At 41.9% G+C, this 22,733-nt stretch overlaps 1 pseudogene; it reads right to left on the bottom strand.

The window, feature by feature from the left end:
• LOC136455427 (luminal-binding protein 5-like) overlaps positions 1-22,733 on the bottom strand; it is a 36,075-nt pseudogene that overhangs the window by 7,840 nt on the left and 5,502 nt on the right.

Raw genomic sequence — 22,733 nt, 5'->3', positions numbered from 1 at the left:
ATTCTTTTATTTCTAAAAACGCCTTTTGTTGTATGTCACCCCATTTGAATTCTTGATCATTTTTCAACTTCAACAAGGGAGAAAACGGCAGGACCCTTTCCGACAAATTTGAAATGAATCTTCTGATGAGATTGATCTTACCAAGTAGAGATTGCAACTCTGTTTTAGTAGTCGGGGGAACTGCTTCATCAATTGCTTTTATGCTTTTTTGACCAACTTCGATCCCTCTCTCGTGGACCATAAATCCCAAGAATTGTCCAGCTGACACTCCAAAAGCACACTTATTAGGATTCATTTTTAGACCATGTTTTCTTGTGCATTCTATAGTCTCTCACAAATCAGCTAGGTGCTCTTTGTACCCTTTGAATTTTATCATCACATCATTGGTGTAGATTTCAACAATCCTATCGACCAATTTATGCAAAATATAATTCATCGTCCTTTGATAAGTTGCACCGGCATTCTTCAGACCAAAGGTCATCACAACCCACTCGAATAAACCGATTGTGCCAAGGCACCTAAAAGTGATCTTTGCTATGTCTTCCTCAGCCATGAAAATTTGGTTATATCCTGAGTTGCCGTCCATGAAGCTAATAACCTTGTGCTCGGCTGCTGCATCTACAAACATGTTAGCTATCAGCATTAGATAACCATCTATGGGTGTGGCTTTGTTTAGATCCCTGAAATCGATGCAAACTCTTAATTTTCCATTCTTCTTATATACAGGGACAACATTTGATATCCACTCTGCATATCGGCACGGTCAGATAAACTTTGCCTCCAGTGACCTTTGAGTCTCCTTTTTGATATTATCAAGCACGTTTGGGTTGAATCTCCTTAGATCTTGCTTAAATAGCCGATATCCAGGTTTGATTGGCAACCGATGTTCGATAATTGACCGGTCTAGACCATGCATCTCATAGTACTCCCAAGCAAAATAGTCTTCAAATTCCTTTAACAAATCAACTAATTCTCATTTATACTCAGGGTCCAAATTGGCACTTACATACGTCGGCCTATGTCTATCTCTAGAACCAATATCCAGTTCTTCTAATTCAACGGCTGATGTGAAACCATATCCTAGTTTGCCATCTATACCATCTATTGGATTATCCATTAAGACAAAATTTTAAAGCCGACTGCTTGGATCGGCTGTTGGCTTTCATCGTCGATCCTAATGAAGCCTTCTTTCCATAACTTGTCAGGGAAGTGTTCGAATTCTCTTCATACTTTGATTTGTCAAAATCCGAATAAACTTCTTGATCTACTGGAGCTCTGAATTCTGATGGCAACAGAAAAGCCATTTGGACATTAGTCGATGGTTGCTTTCTATTAGCTGTTTGCTTAGTACGCCATACTTGAGGCTTACCAGGTGCCTAAGCCTATTCCAACTCTTTATTCCTTAGGCATTGCACCCTTCTTTTCTGGCTCCTTGTCAAACCTCCTCGATACCATTAGCCTTCTTGCCAAACACATTCTCTTTTGTTACCTTCTCCTTCATAATCAGCCCAGTCTTGGTCAACAACTCTTTTTCCCAGCCGATTATGAACACTTCCATTTTTTAAGCGTCGATCCATGTTATTATGATGATTTGCATCTTGAGCATTGATGGACCGACGGTTGGTTTGTGATTGCCTAAACTCCCAATATTGATTGCTGCATTCTAGATAGTCATGTCTAATAGGCAACTTCAAACCTTGATTCCAGCAATGTCTGAAGAAAGGACAATTCTAATGTGATTCGGCTTGTTTCCTTTCACACCTCTCTTTCTCCAGTTGACGCTGGTATTCATGATCCTTTAACCAACGTTGATAATCCTTTTCCTTCTGTTGCTATCACTTATTTAATAGAATCCAAGATGTAACTCGTGGCTTTGTCGCCCCATCTTTTGATGTTTCCCCCTGCTCATATTGGCTCTTTTGCTTAGCGTTATGTCTCTTAATTTCCCTATATTTATCGGCCGATATTTGCATCTTGGGATCGACTGTTCTAGCTTCTTTTGATTTGGTTGAGTTAGGACCATAGCTTTTCCTTTGATCAGCCTAGCATCAATCATGTTTTGATCTCCTGGGAAAGGATTATCATCAACCTTCATTTTTTAGGCGTATCAAATTTGAGTCTTCCTTGCTGAATAGCCCTCTGTATATGCTGTTGGAAGATTCTGCATTCATTAGTGGAATGAGAAGTAGTGTTATGGAACTTGTAGAACTTCTTATTCTTCAACTGATCAGGGGGCAACATAACATGATTATCGGGCAACTTGATCTGCCCCTTCTCAAGCAAGAAATTGAAGAGCTTGTCTAATTTAGTGACATCAAAGTCATAGCTCTCCTCAACTCCTCTTTCCTAAGGATTTGGCACCATTACTGTTTTCTTGCCCTAATTCCATTCAGCCATAGCAACCTCTTCCTCTTCATCTTCATAGCCATCATCGGCTAAGTATGGATTGTAAGCTTCGGCCACTGTGGTACTCTTCTAAAATTGGGTATCTCTGTGCATACTCTAGAATTGGCTATTGAGCACTCCCACTCGTTGAGCCAATTGACCCAAGTTATCAAATTCTTATCCTAGCAGCCTTTCTTTCCACATTGGCAGCATTCCTTGAACGGCTAAAGCAGCTAGTTGATCATCAGCCAAGTTTAAGTAGAAGCATAAGTTCCTAGTTTTTCAAAACCTCTGAAGGAACTCAGTGCCCGATTCATTAGACTTCTACCTTATAGTTGTTAGATCAGTAATCTTGTTTTCTCTAGTTCCAGTGTAAAAATATGTATGAAACTTCTTCTCTAGGTCAGCCCAATTGGTAATGGAATTAACTAGTAATGATGAAAACCAAGTGAAGGCTAGCCCCGATAGGGATAAAGAAAAGAAACGAATTCGATGGGCATCCTCAACTAATGCTTCGCACAATTGTGTAAGATACCAACTGACATATTCTACCATGCTTATACTGTCTTAGCGAGTGAACTTAGCGAACTCTGGGAGCCTATAATTTGCAGGAAGAGTGACCAAATCATACCATTTTGGATATAGGCGTTTGTATAAGAAGGTTAGCCCTTTTGGCTTCAGACCGAACTGATTCTTCATCATCTCGGTCATCTTCAGCAGCAACTTATCAGCATTCGAATTTGGATTTCTATGCACCCGCTGACCCGTCTGTGGATTGAAATCTCATGTGCCTTGGTACCCTGGATTCAGAATCAAGTGAAGGGTGTTATAATATGTGCCATAATGATAACCCTATGGACTTTCTATCTGCTAGGTCTTTTACTGGCTTGCTGCTTGAAGTATCTGATTATAGACATAAGGATCTATATCTCTATGGATCCTTTGAATTGAGGGTGCTATTTTTTGAGCCGACAACGGTATGTGGCCTGATGTGCCAAAATTGATCACCTGATTTTGACCTTGCCCCACCAGTTGTTGCACATGCTGTAATGATGGTCCAAAATTATACTGTATCTGATTCATAGTAGTACCTTGAGCTTGTTTAGATGAACCCTGAACTACCTAGACATCACCATTACCAGCTAGTGCTGCTTTTTGATGGCTGGTACCGACTTGATTAGTCCCTTAAGTCGATGGATCTAGAATGTTGTAATAAGCTGACCCAACTTGACCGACTAGAAACCCAAGAATTGCTTCTTTCATGGCATTATGGAATGTGTCTAAGAAAGCTTCGTTATGGCTTGACATGGCATCACAAATAGATTTGTCTACAACTTCCGTAAAGAAACGCCTATCCTCTGCTTTAGTTGTATCTGTCTACCCATGTAATAGAACTCTTGGTAGTGGAAATTTCTGAATAATTGTATTGTCACGTGTTTTGGTGTAGGACAACAAACACTTATTCTAAAATTCTTCTATAGCTTTGCTGATGACACCTTTATCTCCATCAGTTAGATCTTCATAATGTATCATAAGGATGTCGTTGTTGTTGTGAACCACCATGACGATTGTGGTGTCCCACTAGGCGTGCCAGAAACGTGTGTTGACATAGAATTTCATCCCGTGCTGAGGACACACGAGCAAGCTAGAAGGGTCCGCTCGACAGAGCTAGAGATCCACCTAGCTTTAGCATAGGGGTGGTCGATCCTGCGCACTCCTTCCAAGATATGCTAGTCAATTTGACCCTGCAATTGACAAGGAAAGAAAGTTTATCAGTAATTTAGGGCGGAACATGCTGGTGTTGCCAAACAGTCCTGAATGTGTGGCTCTGAGAGCTGATATGAAAGGAGATCGACTAAATAGTCAATTCTAGCATATTCATAAGGATAAATTGGTTAAAGCTCATGGAGTTGTGTAAGAAGAATCGGTTATCATTCAGGATAATATCATTCTTTAGACAAATATTGGTCAATGGCAATAAGATGTTAATAATAATTAGTTTATACTAAGCCAATGACTGCAAGTAACCAAACCCCTTTATAAAAGAAACAACTCATCATCATTCAGCCATTTAATAGAGATAAATCTAATAAACATATTAGATCTCATCTATCGGTATGATCAGTGGGGCATGAGGAAGAATCATGTAGGCCGTAGAAACAACAATAGACTCAACGACACTAACTTATTACCAATATCAATGGGGCATGAGATAGAATCATGCAGTCCATAATACAATAATAAGATCATGGGGGCTAACACATCTTTCAACCCATCGCTACTTCAACGGTCGCATGACGTGAATTGTTCATGAAAGCACTTGATATCGGCTAAAACAGCCGATTTAGGCATAGCGCATAGTTAAGATCATACCCTCTTAGAAATAGATCTACCAGATAACGATCCCTAGTCCATGGTGCTAACAGTGGGGTGTGAGGTAGAATCACATAGGGCGTGATAACAGGCCATGGAATGGCTTTTGCTAGCCAACAGATCTACTTAAGATCAAACACGTCTTTACCGCACACTATGAACGATTAAATTTGATATAAAACAGTCGATAAAATATAACTCATCATTCAAAGTGCATATTAGATCATTTTAGATTAACAAATGATGGGTTAAAAAGGATATAAGGCCGATCTAGATCAATCCCAATCGGGCGAAGTGATATTATTGTAATTAAATAAATAATGGAAGCAATAAGTAATATCGGTAACTTAATGAATCTATCTAAAGGAACGCCACCCTTACATAGAGCTGATAACTTGACCTTAATCTAGTTCGAGTAGTGGAGGTCAACCAGATCGATGCAGGCATACTTGAACTAGACAAGAGTCGATAACTAACTTATACTAGAGTCACAGTGGGGATCTACTGGATTGATGCAGCCGTACGACAGAGGTATATGCCATGATGGTACTTATAGACAAGCAGTGGAGGTTGACCGAATCGATGTAGCTGTACTTGCTGAAGAACTCACCGAGATCTACTCTACTCCTACTCCTAAGGGTGGCCGAAGCCAAAAAAATAAATAACTTGTACTGGATTGATTATGTGTGTTTTACAATAGCCAAGCTTTGATATTTATACCCAGGACCTACGCATGACTCCTATCTAAGCACGACTCATCACAATCTTTGACCCTAGAGAAAACATTCCTAATTTAAGATAACTTGGACTCTAATCTTTTCCTTTTTGTAGAGTTCAACATGTCTTGTCCCAGCGCTGATCATAGCTTTTGTCGTTATCTGCTGGCGCTACCTTGAGAAAGTCGATTCTAGTGCTGCATTTGAATCAGCTGGTTCTGATCTGCATGCAATTGATCCCTTGATGACATGATCTTGGGAGCTTTCGAGTTTCTATAACTCTTCTTCCAAATTTTGGTGTAAACACAATGTATCCCAGCTTGGTACCCCAAAACACATGCCCTGCTTATACCCCAGGCATAGGCAAGACCAACCCACCACTCTCCTATCAAGGGGTCTAGGTCCCCGTCCAAACTTGGACTCCAAGCCCCCACTCCTGAGTCTGGACTCAATGTAATGCTTAGACCTCCATCATCCCCGCCTCCAATCAGTCAGTCCAGAAAGAGCCAGAACCCACGATAAGAGAGCAACGAGCCTTCCTGCTCCGATAAGCAAGTACATGCTCAGGATAATAAGTCTATGACCAGACTATCATCCACAGTAATGGACGGTCCTCAATTGACACAGGCGAAACAAGTGCAATCTGAGCCTCGCTCGAATGCCAAACCAAGTCCAGTTCCAAAGTACCATTCTGCCCGATCTCTAATTATCATTTATATATATTCCCTATGATAGTAATACAATAACAACAATAATATATTTCCTATCTCTCACGAGTGACATGTAATCACTCGACTTCTACTGGATCCTATAACATAGCAATCTACATGATCCTGACATACTAGTAGGACTCATAGGATAAGGATATATATGTATATATGCAAGTGCTTTTCATTCAACTCCTTAAAACTTAATGCACAAGCATAAGATAAAGTGCAGAATGGTAGGGGTTATGCACCAGGGCTTGTCTGGGTAAGATATAACCAAAAGTTCATATTCCATCATAGTGACACAATCATCAAGGCATCATATTTTCTGCTACTTCAGTCGACTCTATGATCCATCGTTGTTCCTAGTATGATATACATGGATACAACGCAGAGGCACAATTAATCAACGGTAACCGTAACTCTTAAATATACGATTACGCTCTGTAAGCTAACGAGCCAGATTTAATGAGTAACGTACTGGTCTCCATATCCATGTCGTCAAGTAAGGCTTTGTCTCTAGAAAAAATGTTCTAGTTTTAAAATCCTAGGGTGCTTTGGCATTTTATTGATTAAATATATATTTTTGAACTAGGGCTCATTTATCTACCTTAGCAAACTAATTATTAAGGAGCTATAAAAATTATAGTGAGCACCTAATAATGTTAGGGATTTACTATGAAAGTTTCAGAGCCAACACTATCACCAATTTATCACAAAAATTCCTTCAAGTTTATATCTTACAATTTTAAGAATCTCAAATTAATTATATAACTTTTAAAACTATTATAAAACTATATGAACAAAATATACTAGCAGATAGATCACAATTTTAGGAACCTAACAAAATTTATTTCTCATTCGTATGAATTTATATTAAATACACAAATCTAACTCAGAATTGAAATAGAAAAGCTTTACTAATTTAGCTAGAAAATGAAAAAGACCAAAATTGCCCAACGTGGCCCAACTCGGGCTTGGCCCGCGCGTGAAGATGACCTATGCGGGGAGCCCGTAGGTGCCCTGACGCTCTTGCAGAAAAACCCTTGCCTTCTAGACAAACAACCTGCGGTCCATGCTACTATTCCTAGAGATAGCACTTATGCACAAAGGCCCTCACATTTCCTCTTCTTTACAACGGATAGGTCCCTAAAACCCTCACGCTCACCGGTGTGGCATCAACAGGCATAGGGTGGTCATGCCGGCCGATTAGGGACCTCCACGTCTCACCTAGAGGGTTGATGCTCACCTAGGGGTCGACACGTGGCATCGAGCCATGGTTCAGATGTTGGAGATGAGGTACGACGGCTTCTCCCACGACGGCGGGCAACCTACAATGGTGGTGGCTATGTTCTGGTGAGCTACAACACTCGTGGGGTAGTAGCGATAGCGGGTGAGTATCAGGGACTCACCATGGTCCTAGCGGAGGCGATGGTTCGACCGAAGATGCCATGAGCAAGGCTAGCCAAGTATGCACGGTGAGCTCGATGACGAGCCTAGCAGACACAACCACGTTAGCAGCATTGGGACAGTGGTAGGGATACAACTCACATGCACATGGTGAGGAGGGGTTCGATGCGAGTCCAGCGATGCAACCAATTTGGCTCCGAGTGGTCCGATGGGAGCTGCCCATGGTGATGGACGACTCGGTCTTAACGGCACGACGGTGGGGCAAAGCTCCAAAATTGGAGCTTGGCCAGATGCCAATCAAGGCAGGGTGAGGATAGCCAGTTAGGTGGCTTGGTGGTGCTAGAGACACCATGATGTGACCCGTGATTACCTCTCCCTACCGCACTTAAAGTTGTGGCTCAGTCAGCCATGGTGGGAGAGAGAGGAGAGGGGAGGGGAATACTGGAACTCGACACGACATCGGCTTGGTGGGACGCAACCGATGCGACTGGGGCAACACGCGCTCTGGTGCTAAAGCCATAACATGCGCGTGCAGGCGGTGGGGTAGCGCGGCGTGAATACGGCCATAGCTCCATTAATGGCAGAGCATCGCGCATGGCGACAGGCAAGGAGAGGCAAGCCCACATGCGCAACGTGATGGGAGAAGGGTCACAGTAGCTCAGCAGTGCGAGGTAGAGGTAGCGCAACAGCGGCAACATAGAGCTAGGCAAGGGAGTAGCGTGCTGGGTGGTAGCGGCAGCGGGGCACCATGACCGGTAGCAGGCGCTGTGGCCAGAGCGGCCAAGGCACAACCGAGCCATGGCTAGGCTAAGATGGCCTTGGCCAGTCAACGCGTGGTAGTGCACATGCATGTGGTGTAGCCTAGCATGGCGACACCGAGTTTCCACATGAGGTGACCACGTACATAGGGACAGACAACCCGAGACATGTGACGTTCACAAATTTTAAAGCCTGTGTAGCAACTAATCCATGCGAGTTGAGACCAAACCACCTTTGCTACATCACGGAGAACACATTAGGCTATCAAAAAAGATTACACATGACACCATTTTCTAACTAATTTTCTTAGAATAAATCCCCAAACATAGCCTTGCTATTCTATTTTCCAGACTTAGGAAATTGACTAAGTCTTGGCTGATGTTTGTTTCAAATTTGATTTTTAAGCTATTAGAAATATTAGCTAGCATTATTATCTTGTTAAAACAAAAATTGCACTATCTTCTACAAAGTGTGTACTTCAAACCTTATTAAGGTGTCACATATATGTTCTATAGCATTTTTACTTAATAAAAATTGGTTTTAGACCCTACTTGATATACATGAGCTATTGCATCAACATTGATTTAACATTTTTATTGATTATTTTAGGCTACAAGAATTTATCAACACATTCTATCACATGCATTATTACACAAACATGATGCTCGTGACATGATTTAGTAATTGGTTTAGGGCGTAACACCGAGGGTGTTACATGGGTGTCACCATTGGTGGTGAGCACCTTGAAGACGCCATTGTCGATGGCCAGGATGACATCGAACGTGCCACCGCCAAGGTCGAACATGAGCACCTTCTTCTCTGGGCCCTATTAAGTAATCTGTTGCTCCCCTTGTATGAACGCATGGCAAGGATAGGCAGCACTAAAAAGGGCTCCTGTTGTTGCACTGTAGCAGCTGTAGGGGCAGGCGCCAAAGTCAGACCTGTTGTCATATCTAGTCACTGTAGCAGCATGGCATCCTGACATGTCTGTACTAGGATTAGATGGATAGAGTTGTATATATAGTTTGCCACTGCAACTCTATATAGAAAGCAAGTTTAGTTTTGCCTTCTCCTCTACAGAGTTCTAGCAAATGCTGATGCTTGTGCTATGTGTGTGCTTTGTTTTCTCTCCCTTCTTCTACCTCTAGCCATAGTGTGTGGTCACCAATGATAGTGTCATGGTCGGCATTGCTAGTGTCTGCTCAGCAACACTAGTGAGTGGTCGAATAACACCGTGTCAGAGATCTAGGGTCTAACAAGTGGTATCAGAGCTATACAAGCGCCATCGCTGGACTAACCGCTGGCGATAATGGACGGTTTGGAGATGGATGATAGTACCAGCACTGTTGTGGCTACCCAGCCATGACAGGAGGTCATTGTGCATGTGGTATTGGAGGTCAGCGACACCAATTGGCCAATGCTGACTCACACTAACTATGGTGAGTGGTTGGTGACCATGAAGGTCAAGGTCAGAGCCTGATGGCTCTGGAATGCTATTAACAAGGGCACCAACAATGAAGAAGATGAGGCTATCCTCGCTGCTATGCCAGTGGAGTACTGGGAGCCATTAGGGATGAAGAGCTCTGCTAAGAAGGCATAGGAGGCCATTATGGCGATGCGCGTTAGTTCTGACCTCTCAAAGAAGGCGATGGCCTAGCTGCTGAAGTAGGAGTACGCTAACCTCAAGTTCAAGGATGGTGAATCAGTGGATGACTTCTCCTTCTGCCTACAGACGCTCATCAGCAAGCTAAAGAGCCACGGCATCACCATCAACGAAGAAGAGGCGGTCTCCAAGTACCTCCACTTTGTGCTAGCAAAGTACATCTAGATTGCTCTCTCCATAGAGATAATGCTGGACTTATCCACCCTCACCATTGAGGATGTGATAGGCCACCTTTGGGTGGTGGATGAGCGCATGGAGCAGGCCGCATCAACGAAGGACAATGATAAGCTGCTGTTGACAGAGGATTAGTGGGCTGCCTAGAGGAACTTCGAGGAAGCCTCCTCTAGCCGTAGTGATGATGGCAAGCACTACGTCAAGGCTTCTTCAAAGAAGAAGAAGAAGGTCAACCCCAACGCCTACTGGTGCTATGGGAAGATGGGCCATTGGGCAAAGGAGTGCCCAAATCACAAGCAGGAGAAGAAGGCTGAGGCTCAACTAGCATAGGCTGATGATGATGATGAGGCCACTCTCCTGATGGCAATGTTATGTGCACTACATGACGTTGAGGCCAAGGAGAAGGGAGAGGTGATGACAGTGGCCAAGCACGGCAAGGCTCTAAAGGTTGTCCACCTCGATGAACCGTGCGCCCAAGTCCTCCTTGGACGTGTGGGTGGTGGACAGGAGCAGTGGTGGTACCTAGACTCTGGTGCCAGCAACCACATGATAGGCTCTAAGGCAACCTTCTCTGAGCTTGATGATGATGTGATCGGCAGGGTGAAGTTTCATGATGGCTCAAGGGTGGTGATCTGAGGGCACGGCACCATCATCTTTAGGTGCCAGAACAATGAGCACCATGCGCTAATGGATGTATATTACATCCTGTAGCTGTGTTCAAGCATCATCAGTATTAGCCAGCTAGCTAAGTGTGGTAGTGAGATACTGATTAAGGACGGTGTCCTTAGGATTAGGGACCAGGAGCAGCGCCTTCTTACCAAGGTGAAAAGGTCCCAAAACTAGTTGTACCTACTCAACTTGAAGGTGGAGCAGTCGGTGTGCCTAGCAGCACGACACACTAAGGAGCTGTGGCTGTGGCATGCCTGGTTCGGCCATCTCAGCTTCGACACGCTTGGATGGCTAGAGAAGATGGTCTGAGGACAACCTCACATTGAGCATAGAGGAAGGTGGAGCAGTCGGTGTGCCTGGTAGCATGACACACTAAGGAGCAGTGGCTATGGCATGCCTGATTCGGCCATCTCAGTCTCGATGCGCTCGGTCGGCTGGAGAAGATGGTCTGAGGATAGCCTCACATCGAGCATAGAGGCAAGCTGTGTGACAGCTTCCTAGTTGGGAAGCAAAGGAGTCTATCATTCCTAAAGGCGGCCAAGTATCACATGGTGGACGCTCTCGAGCTCATCCACGGTGATCTCTACAGGCCAACCACGCTAGCCACAAACAGTGGTCGGTGGTACTTCCTACTGCTTGTGGATGATTGCAGTCGTTATATGTGGCTACACTCCTGACAAGCAAGGACAAAGCGGCGGTGGCAATCAAGAAGTTCAAGGCGCGTGCGGAGGCAGAGAGCGGCAAGAAGCTGCGTGTGCTATGGACTGATCGGGGCGGCAAATTCACTTCGATGGAGTATTGTGGCAGAACCTCCTAAATTATAGGGCCCACATGCATCTATCACTATCCGATGACCTTTGACATCTGTGCATATGTTTCCGGTAACTTAAGAAGACTGTCGGGTGTCCTCGGGGAACCCTGAATCATCCATGATTTCTGAGTAGGATCATGTTACAGAGTCATTGCAGTATTACAACATTTATTCAAATATCAATACTAGAGTAAAAACAGCGGAAGACTTACAATAACATAATTTACAAAACAGTAGTTTCAAACCTCACAACTAAGTTCGATGATTATTACAAAACAAAATAGTGGAGTGGCATTATAATATAACACAAAACACACAAAGGAACTGCCCTGCCTAGGGACCACACATTTACTTCTCATTGTCATCACAAGGAACAACCATCATGCAGCATGATCCAAAATAGGTCTGCTCATAAGGCTCACCTGCAACAAGGGTCAACGAACCCTGAGTACAAAAGTACTCAATAAGACTTAACCGAAATAAGAACTGATAAACTCAGGAATGCAGGCTCAGGGATTCAAGGTATGGCTTTAGCAATAATCGAAGTTATTTTGCGTAAAAGCTCTTTGATAAAAATTCTTTAATTCGACATTTATGACTTCATAAAATCATATACAAAGCTGACATGATCCGTATGGAGATCATGAAACTTCATATCCAACACTTTCTCCACCAGACTCAAGTTCTAGTTATTAATACTACGATGATGAATAGTGAGTTGAGTCTCCATAATCGAGGAGCAACGATGATTCAAACCGATTAAAACCCAGCTGGGAATTCCAGACCACACGACATATGCAGGTCCCCGACCTACATATACCAACCTGCACTCGGATCCTCTAAAACAAGAATGGGTCCGCGCCACCCGAGAATACAGTACTCCACTATTCTAGCCCATGGCCACGTGGCTACATGCTATTCCCACCATCTCTCCACTCCCAGTGCGCGAGTAGCCATTCTCGTACTAGAATCACCAAGTTAAGGCTTACCAGAGTATGTGGTTAGTACTACAAATTCTCACCTCATGCAATTCAACAACGGACGTGCCTTAATCGACACAGGCGGAGAGGACCCGCTCACAAGACCTCCATGTCTTGTGGCTCACACACACCGAGTCCGCCCGGTCTAGATTTATTACTCCACATTCCCATATCACATGATCACATTAGTAACCAAGGTTCCATTTAAAACTTGCAGGTGACAGGTAATCGCCCGACTTTCATCGTTCTAAGCATAGCTAAGCAAAACTAGGCATATACGAATTTAAAATCGGTAATATGGTAAATATGGAATAACAAGGTTGGTAATGTACCAATTTGGTTTATACTTGACTCCTAATCACTTAATGCGGTAAAAAGAAGCAAAATTGAAATTAATTTGTAAAATACAAGGTAGGGTTGTATGCATCCGGGGCTTGCCTTTGTTGACGGAAAAGTCCGGTTCCTGCGACGTTTCACAAGTATTCGATCCGACTTCAACAGATGGATTAACCTCCTCCGCCACTTGACTAACTACTATGTGTTCACCTTCGTTCACTACACATAGTAACAATGCCATGTTTAACATGATGCGGAGTACGAAACATGATGCTCGATGATGGAGGCAAGAATTAACAATTTGAATACAACTTTCCTTCGCGGTACAGTTATAAGTCAAACTAACCAAATCTTTTTCATACTACTTACATCAATTGCCAAGGATCATTACCAACTAATGGCCCAAGGACATCACTCAATCAAAAATGCCAACAAAAACCTAAATCACTAAAGGTTACTATTTGCTTTTATGAATTAATTAATTAATTAAGAATTATGAAATAATTCAACTTGTTCTAATTGACCTCAAATTTTTTGTAAATATTCATTACATGATAAGTAAGTGACAAAACAAATTTCATAATTTTTGGACAATTAAATAAGCCTAGAAAAATCATGGAAATCCATTTATTAATAAATTGAGCAATTTTTATCACATTCAAAAAGTACTTAAAAACAACATTTCATGTTTTTCCTAAATAATACACATCATAGAGAGGTCAAACAAAAATTTTCATAATTTTTGGAGCTCTAAATAAATCTATACAAAAATAACAAAAACATACACTATTCATTCAAATCTGAAAATAGAAAAATCCATTTTGAAATCACTGAGTCACTGACACCTTGACCCCACCTGTCATCCCCTTCCTCCCACGCTGACCATGGCAACGATGGTGCTAACCGGCGATTTCTCATCGACGGCGAGGCCAATGGTGACGACCAAGGTACCAAAACACTACCCTCGACTAGGCGCATCGATCTAGGGCACAAGCTGGACTAGCTACAGACTGGACCGAGCACTACGCCGGCCATGGCGGACGCGATGGCACGACAACGCCACGCCAGCGACGTGAAACCAGTAGAGCTTAAACAAAGGATCTAGGAAGCACCAGTAGCTCACCCCGAACGCGTTGAAGCAAGGAACGAGGTCGGAGAAGCAACGGAGAGGCGTGACGACGACCACGATGATCACGTCGGAGCAAAGATCGTCGGTGATGGAGAACCGGCGACTGCAGTGATCAAAATGAGTAAACAACAACAGATTAAGTACTACATCATCGAGACAAAGCCGTAGGTACACTGATCACGGGCAACGGCTCATCGGAGGGCTCTGGCCATGATGACACGCCCGCGACGGTGAAGTTGCCGGCCGTGAGGAAGAAAGACGTGGATAGCGGATTCTCGGCAATTTCAGGCGATCAATGCTAGCTGGTTGGATTCGCAAGGAAAAGACAAAACTGGGATAGCCTTTACCAAGATGGCAATGGCGTTGGGGAGACGATGCGAGCTCGCCAGAGCGATGACAACAGCGGTGGCGGTGAAAACAGAGGAAGAAGAAAAACGACGACGACAGCGTCTCGGTACTTATAGCGCGGCTCAGAAGCTCAAGGAAGCCACGACGGAGCTATTTTCACGCCAGCGCGATGCCAAGGATGGCCACGACACGCCTGGAACGCCAAAGAAGGTCACCGGCCATGTAGCTTAGACGGTGAACACTGTTCACAGTATTTACAAGATTGCCATTCACCAAAATTCACAAATTACTCTCAAATTTTCATAACAACTCAAAAATCTCCAAAACAAAAGTTGTTCAAAATCAAAAGTTCTACAACTTTGCTTTTATAACCACCACCAAATTCGGTCTAGATTTTGAAATGAACTTTTGAATTTAAATAGGGGAAATTTAACAAATTACGCCTTTTTGAATTACTCAAAATTTTTCATAACAACTTTGAAAACTCTAAAAACAAACTTTGTATAACTTGACAAGCTCTACACTTTTGCTTTTGGACTCAATCCCAAAATATGCTTAGATTTTGAAATGAGTTTTCAGGGTAGGATTTAAATGCTGAAAATCAGGGTTTTCTCGAAAATTAAAGAAAATCCAAGCAAACTTTGAACTTGAGTCAAACAACACAATTCAACACATAACACATAAATATAAACTTATTTTAGTGTATGCATCTCAAAGTTTTCACCAAATGCCAAATGCTTTGCAGTGCGTATGATGACGTGTCAGGTTTTAGTATTTAAACACCCGAGGTGTTACAATCCTTCCCCCTAAAAGAAATCTCGCCCCGAGATTCAAAGCCATAGGGTAAGTAATGGAAAAAAAATGTGTCACAAGAACACATACAAGATCTATCCATAAAACAGCTAAGGTCCCTTTACAAAACATAATTTTTAACAACCTAGCTCAACTAACATTACTCTATATTGACGCCAGAAACTCTGGAAATTTTTCTAATAAGTAATCTTCTGATTCCCAAGCAGCTTCTTCTTCTGAATGTTGATTCCATTGTATCTTGTAGCACTTGATTGTCCTTCTTCGAGTAACACGATCTTTCTGATCCAAAACTCGGATAGGATATTCTGAATAAGTCAAATATGGTTCAAGTTCCACTCCTTCAACCTCAACATTATGCTCAGGCACTCGAAGACACTTCTTTAATTGAGAAACATGGAACACATCATGCACAACTACGAGATGTTCTGGTAATTTCAAGCGATATGCCACTTTTCCATACCTCTCCAAAATTTGAAAATGTCCAATATATCGAGGTGCCAACTTGCCTTTAACACCAAAATGGGTAACTCCCTTCATTGGTGATACTTTCAGATATACAAAATCTCTTTTGTTAAACACCAATGGTCTACGTCGTTTATCTGCATAACTCTTTTGTTGGGATTGAGCGATCTTTAAATTACTTTGTATTTGCCTAACCTTGTCTTCTGTTTCTTTCACAAGGTCAACTCCAAAGAATCTTCTTTCTCTAGGCTCAGACCAACTCAGCGATGTTCTGTATCTATGACCATAGAGTGCTTCAAATGGAGCCATTCTAATGCTTTCCTAATAACTATTGTCGTATGAGAACTCGGCCAAAGGCAGACATTCATCCCACTTTTTGGAATAGTTAAGAACACAACATCTTAACATATCTTTAAGTACTTGATTGACTCTTTCAGTCTGACCATCAGTCTGGGAATGATAAGCTATACTATACAGAAGCTTGGTACCTAATGAAGCATGTAAGTGTTTCCAAAAGCTGGAGACAAACTGTGTACCCCTATCTGATACTATGGTCTTTGGTACACCATGTAAACTCATGATTCTTGCTAAATACATCTTGGCATATTGGATCATAGGATATATAGTCTTGATAGGAAGAAAATGTGCTGACTAAGTGAGTCGATCTATAATAACCCATACTGAGTCAAATCCCTTGGATGTCTTGGGTAGACCAACAATAAAGTTCATACTCATGTCCTCCCACTTCCAAGATGGAATAGGTAATGGTTGTAATTCACGTGCAGACCTCAAATGTATAGCTTTCACCTTCTGACAAGTATCACACTTTGATATATATCTAGTAATCTCTATTTTCATTTTAGTCCACCAGAATCTTTGCTTCAAGTCATGGTACATCTTGTTGCTTCCTAGATGGATAGATAACCTAGTAGCATGTGCCTCTTCTAGAATTGACTGCCGTAACTCTAGAACTTTTGGTACCACCAGGCGATCCTTGAACCATAACACATCTTCATCATCTATGCTAAAGCATTCTGCTTTTCCATTCTTGACTCTTTCCTTGATATGGGCTATACCCTTGTTTTCCTTCTGAGCAGCAACAACTTGATCTCGAATAGTGGCTTCAACAATTATGTTGGTCAAGCTACCTTGTTGAATTACTTCTACATTTAATTTCTCCATTTCTTGGCATAAACTCAAACCCATTATTCTCACTGCTAGACAATTGCAATAACTTTTGCGACTAAGGGCATCTGCAATCATGTTTGCTTTACCAGGGTGATAATGTACTTCCAAGTCATAATCCTTAATTAGTTCTAACCATCTTCTTTGTCGCATGTTTAATTCTGACTGAGTAAAGATATACTTTAGGCTCTTGTGGTCTGTATACATATGGCATATATTACCAAGCAGGTAATGCCACCAAATCTTCAGAGTATGAACCACAGCTGCTAACTCCAAATCATGAGTCAGATAGTGTTCTTCGTGTTGCTTAAGTTGCTTGGATGCATAAGCAATGACTCGGCCTTCTTGCATCAACACACATCCAATACCAATACCTGAAGCATCACAATAAACATCAAATGGCTTGTCGATATCAGGTTGGGCTAATACTGGTGCAGTAGTCAACAATCTCTTCAAGGTCTAGAAAGCCTCTTCACAATCAGATGACCAGACAAACTTGACTTGGTTTTTCAACAATTCCGTTATGGACTTTAATACTTTAGAGAAATCTAGAATAAACTGATGGTAATACCCCGCCAATCCTAGAAAACTCCGAACTTGATGAACTGTGGTTGGCGGTTTCCAATCAAGCACATCCTTCACTTTGCTTGGATCAACTACAATGCCTTCAGCTGACAAGACATGTCTAAGAAATTGTACTTTCTTAAGCCAGAAATCACACTTGATGAACTTGGCATATAGTTGATGTTCTCTCAAGCGGGTCAGAACAATTCTAAGATGTTCCACATGTTCTTTCTTATTCTTGGAATATACTAGAATGTCATCAATAAACACTACTATAAACTTGTCTAGCTCAGGCATGAATACTGAATTCATCAGATATATAAAATGAGCTAGAGCATTTGTCAAACCAAAAGACATTACCAAGTATTCATATAATCCATATCTTGTGGTAAATGCCATTTTGGGAATATCTTCAGGCTTTATCTTGATTTGGTGATATCCTGACCTCAAATCTATCTTGGAGAAAACTTTGGCTCTGGCTAATTGATCAAAAAGCAAATCTATCTGAGGTAAGGGATACTTATTCTTGATGGTCACTTCATTCAACGGACAATAGTCAACACATAACCCCAGGGTCTTGTCTTTCTTTTTCACAAAAATTGCTGGACATCCCCAAGGTGATGAACTAGGTTGGATAAACCCCTTCTCAATTAATTCTTGTAACCGAGTCTTCAACTTGGCCAATTCCTTAGGTGGCATCCTATAAGCTCTTTGAGAAATCGGAGCTGTTCTAGGTTGCAACTCTATGTTAAACTGTACATCCCTATCTGGTGGTAGACCGGGTAAATCTTCAGAAAACACATCTAGAAATTCACATGCTACTAGAATATCTCTAATCTCTTTGACAACAGTTGCACAAATCTTGCCTACTGATCTTCTTAAGGTCAGAAGTTGGATGAGAAGTTGAGAATTACTATCAGGCAAACTTACCCTTAAAGTTCTATTCAAAGCATCAATAACAGCCTTATGCTGATACATCCAATTCATTCCCAAGATTACATCTATATCCTGATCCTTAAGGATAATCATGGTAGTGGGAAAAATATGCCCACCTAGGTTTACGGGTACCTAGTATACCATTTCCTTAGTACACAGACATCCCCTGGGCGACTGTATAAAGAAACTTTCCTTTGTTGCCCCAATTGAAATTTCATGCTTCACGACAAATGTTCTATTGATGAATGAATGCGATGCGCTAGAATCAAAAAGTATAACTACAGGGTGATTGGTAACAAGAAACATACCCATCATCATTGGTTCCCCTTTCGGAATTTCTCTAGCTTGAATATAGAACACCTATCCTGTCTTCCTCTCATCTTTGCCCTTCTGAGCATTCTGATTGGGGTTCTTGTTTGGTGCCTGACCCTGTTGTTGATTGGCAGGGGTCTTCTGATAATTTTGATTAGCCTGCCTGGGATGTGGACATTCCCTGGAGAAATGACCAGTCCTTTCACAATTGTAACATGGATAGTTGTGACCCTGGGACGTTGGAGCATTGCCACCAGGAGCATTGGTCGACTGTGAACTCGGGTAGGTTATAGCAGGACAGACATTTGACTGTTGCCCGACTTGGGACTGCAGCGGATAATAAGGAGGACGATTATGATGTACTGGATGATAAATCACCCTCTGCCTCTTCTAATTTCCCCCAAAAGATCCAGACGTCATACTCTTTTTCTTTTTAAGCTCCTTATGCTGCCAATACTTTGACTCTGAAGCAATTGCATTATTTACTGCCTCATGATAAGTAACATTAGTACAAGTTGTCATCATTGTCTGCAACTTGGTATTCAGGCCTCTCATAAACCACCTTTTCTTCTTGGCATCAGTATTGACATGTTTAGATGTATATTGTGACAGGTGATTGAATCTTCCCACATATTGCATCACTGTTTGATCTCCTTGCTTCAAAGCAAGGAATTCATCTAGCTTCATAGCCATAACTCCTTCAGGGATATAATGGGCTCTGAAGGTAGTACGGAACTTGGCCTAGGTTATTGGAATGCTAGCTGGTTGCATAGCCACTAAGTTTGCCCACCAAGCACTCGCTGCTCCTCTAAGTTGCTGAGCGGCAAATGTAGGTTTCTGATATTCTGTGCATGGAATAAGATCAAATTTCTACTCCATGGTCCGAAGCCAGTCATCAGCCTTCAATGGTTCATCTGCCTTGGTAAACACCGGTGGTCTTGTGTCTGTAAAATCAACATATATAGCCTCCTGTCTGTTGTGGTGGTGACCACGGTTTCGTGCATCTAATTCTGATTACTCTGAGCTATCTCATGAAGCAAACAAGAATTTTTGGCCGTTACATTGACAAGTGCGGTTATAGCATTAGCCAGATTTGTTGGAACTGGGGGCGGATCTAGAATACCATCCTCATCTTGTGAAGTTACAGGAATATACGAACCTCGCGTACGACGCATATGCTCATAACAAACCAAACTTTATTCACAAGCCTTTATTGAATTACACAAAAGCTTACTCCAGACACATTACATAGAGTTTACTTATTTAAGCACAAACCCGCACCTAAACAAGACTACTTAACTAGATCTCCTATTTTACAACTCTACTCCTTTCCGTGATTACTTCAAACTTCAGGCTCGGTATCCATTCTAGAATTATTACCGCCTTCATCATCACTTTCATTGATCATTACTAATTCTTCAAGATCTTCTTCTTCTTCCTCTTCCGATTCATCATCATCAGCAAGGATGACACCGGGGTCCATGGCATCAGCTTGGGGCTCATGATTTGGATTTAGAAGGTTGCTAAGCCTATGAACTTCCTCATGCAGATAAGTATTATGTTCTTCTAAATCTTCTACATATAATTTTAGCTCATGAGTTCTAGCTCTAGCTATATTTTCCCTATGCTAAGCTTCATTCCTTCCCTCCACCGTACAAACTAACATGCTTTCACAGTTCCTATGCGCGGTGGTGAGACGTCTCAATTGATCCTGTAATTCTCCTACCTGTATAGCATCCAAAGCCCTATCTTTAGTAGCTTGTGCTAATTCTGTAGAAATCCTCTGTATCTCTGCCTGGGGATTAGGCCTAGAGCTGCTACTGCTAGCACCATCATTCCTATGGGCAAGTTGGTGACGAGGAACTCCTTTGGGTCCAGTGGACTTATGGGGCATCATCTTGGTACGGGCCATACTGTAGAAAGCCAATTTAATCCAAGTAAGATCATTTGATCAAAGTCTAAAGAGCAGCTATAATGGATTACATTACTCAAACCAGACTCACTACGCAACTCTAGACTCAGAGGTGAAGGAAGTAACTAGTGAATTAATCATGATGCATGAATCGTTCTTACGATCAAAAACATCAAAGCTTATAATGCACATAAACAACATTTGTTTTTATATAGGGCATAGTAAGATTACTACTCCACCACACAAAACATTTTTAATCAAATAAGGAATGGTGAGAAAGAATTAAGATAAGTCAGAAGCAATTTGGACCAAATTATCAAGTTAAATTTAGTCATCCAAATCATTTTGAAGTTTTTGTAAAAAAAATATAACAAAAAACCATGCAACGATCGCTCTGATACCATTCTGTGGTAGAACCTCCTAAATTATAGGGCCCACATGCACCTATCACTGTCCGACGACCTTTGACATCTGTGCATATGTTTCCAGTAACTTAAGAAGACTGTCGGGTGTCCTCGGGGAACCCCGAATCATCCACGATTTCTGAGCAGGATCACGTTACAGAGTCATTGTAGTATTACAACATTTATTCAAATATCAATACCAGAGTAAAAACAGCGGAAGACTTACAATAACATAATTTACAAAATAGTAGTTTCAAACCTCACAACTAAGTTCGATGATTATTACAAAACAAAATAGTGGAGTGGCATTATAATATAACATAAAACACACAAAGGAACTGCCCTGCCTAGGGACCACACATTTACTTCTTATCGTCATCACAAGGAACAACCGTCATGCAGCACGATCCAAAACAGATCTACTCATGAGGCTCACCTGCAACAAGGGTCAACGAACCCTGAGTACAAAAGTACTCAACAAGACTTAACCGAAATAAGAACTGATAAACTCAGGAATATAGGCTTAGGGATTCAAGGTATGGCTTTAGCAATAATCGAAGTTATTTTGCGTAAAAGCTCTTTGATAAAAATTCTTTAATTCGACATTTATAACTTCATAAAATCATATACAAAGCTGACATGATCCGTATGGAGATCATGAAACTTCATATCCAACACTTTCTCAACCAGACTCAAGTTCTAGTTATTAATACTACGATGATGAACAGTGAGTTGAGTCTCCATAACCGAGGAGCAACGACGATTCGAACTGATTAAAACCCAGCTAAGAATTCCAGACTACACGACATATGTAGGTCCCCGACCTACATATACCAACCTGCACTCGGATCCTCTAAAACAAGAACGGGTCCGCGCCACCCGAGAATATAGTACTCCACCATCCAGCCCATGGCCACGTGGGTACACGCTATTCCCACCATCTCTCCACTCCTAGTGCGCGAGTAGCCATTCTCGTACTAGAATCACCAAGTTAAGGCTTACCGGAGTATGTGGTTAGTACTACAAATTCTCACCTCATGCAATTCAACAACGGACGTGCCTTAATCGACACAGGCGGAGGACCCGCTCACAAGACCTCCATGTCTTGTGGCTCACACACACCGAGTCCACCCGGTCTAGATTTATTACTCCACATTCCCATATCACATGATCACATTAGTAACCAAGGTTCCATTTAAAACTTGCAGGTGGCAGGTAATTGCCCGACTTTCATCGTTCTAAGCATAGCTAAGCAAAACTAGGCATATACGAATTTAAAACCGGTAATATGGTAAATATGGAATAACAAGGTTGGTAATGTACCAATTTGGTTTATACTTGACTCCTAATCACTTAATGCAGTAAAAAGAAGCAAAACCGAAATCAATTTGTAAAATACAAGGTATGGTTGTATGCATCCGGGGCTTGCCTTCGTTGACGGAAAAGTCCGATTCCTGCGACGTTTCACAAGTATTCGAACCGACTTCAACAGACGGATTAACCTCCTCCGCCACTTGATTAACTACTACGTGTTCACCTTCGTTCACTACACGTAGTAACAATGACATGTTTAACATGATGCAGAGTACGAAACATGATGCTCGATGATGGAGGAAAGAATTAACAATTTGAATACAACTTTCCTTCGCGGTACAGTTATAAGTCAAACTAACCAAATCTTTTTC

The sequence above is a fragment of the Miscanthus floridulus genome, chromosome 5 (genome assembly GCF_019320115.1).
Source record: "Miscanthus floridulus cultivar M001 chromosome 5, ASM1932011v1, whole genome shotgun sequence".
In the NCBI taxonomy this organism is placed as follows: domain Eukaryota; kingdom Viridiplantae; phylum Streptophyta; class Magnoliopsida; order Poales; family Poaceae; genus Miscanthus; species Miscanthus floridulus.
This window is presented reverse-complemented; position numbering and strand designations above follow the sequence as displayed.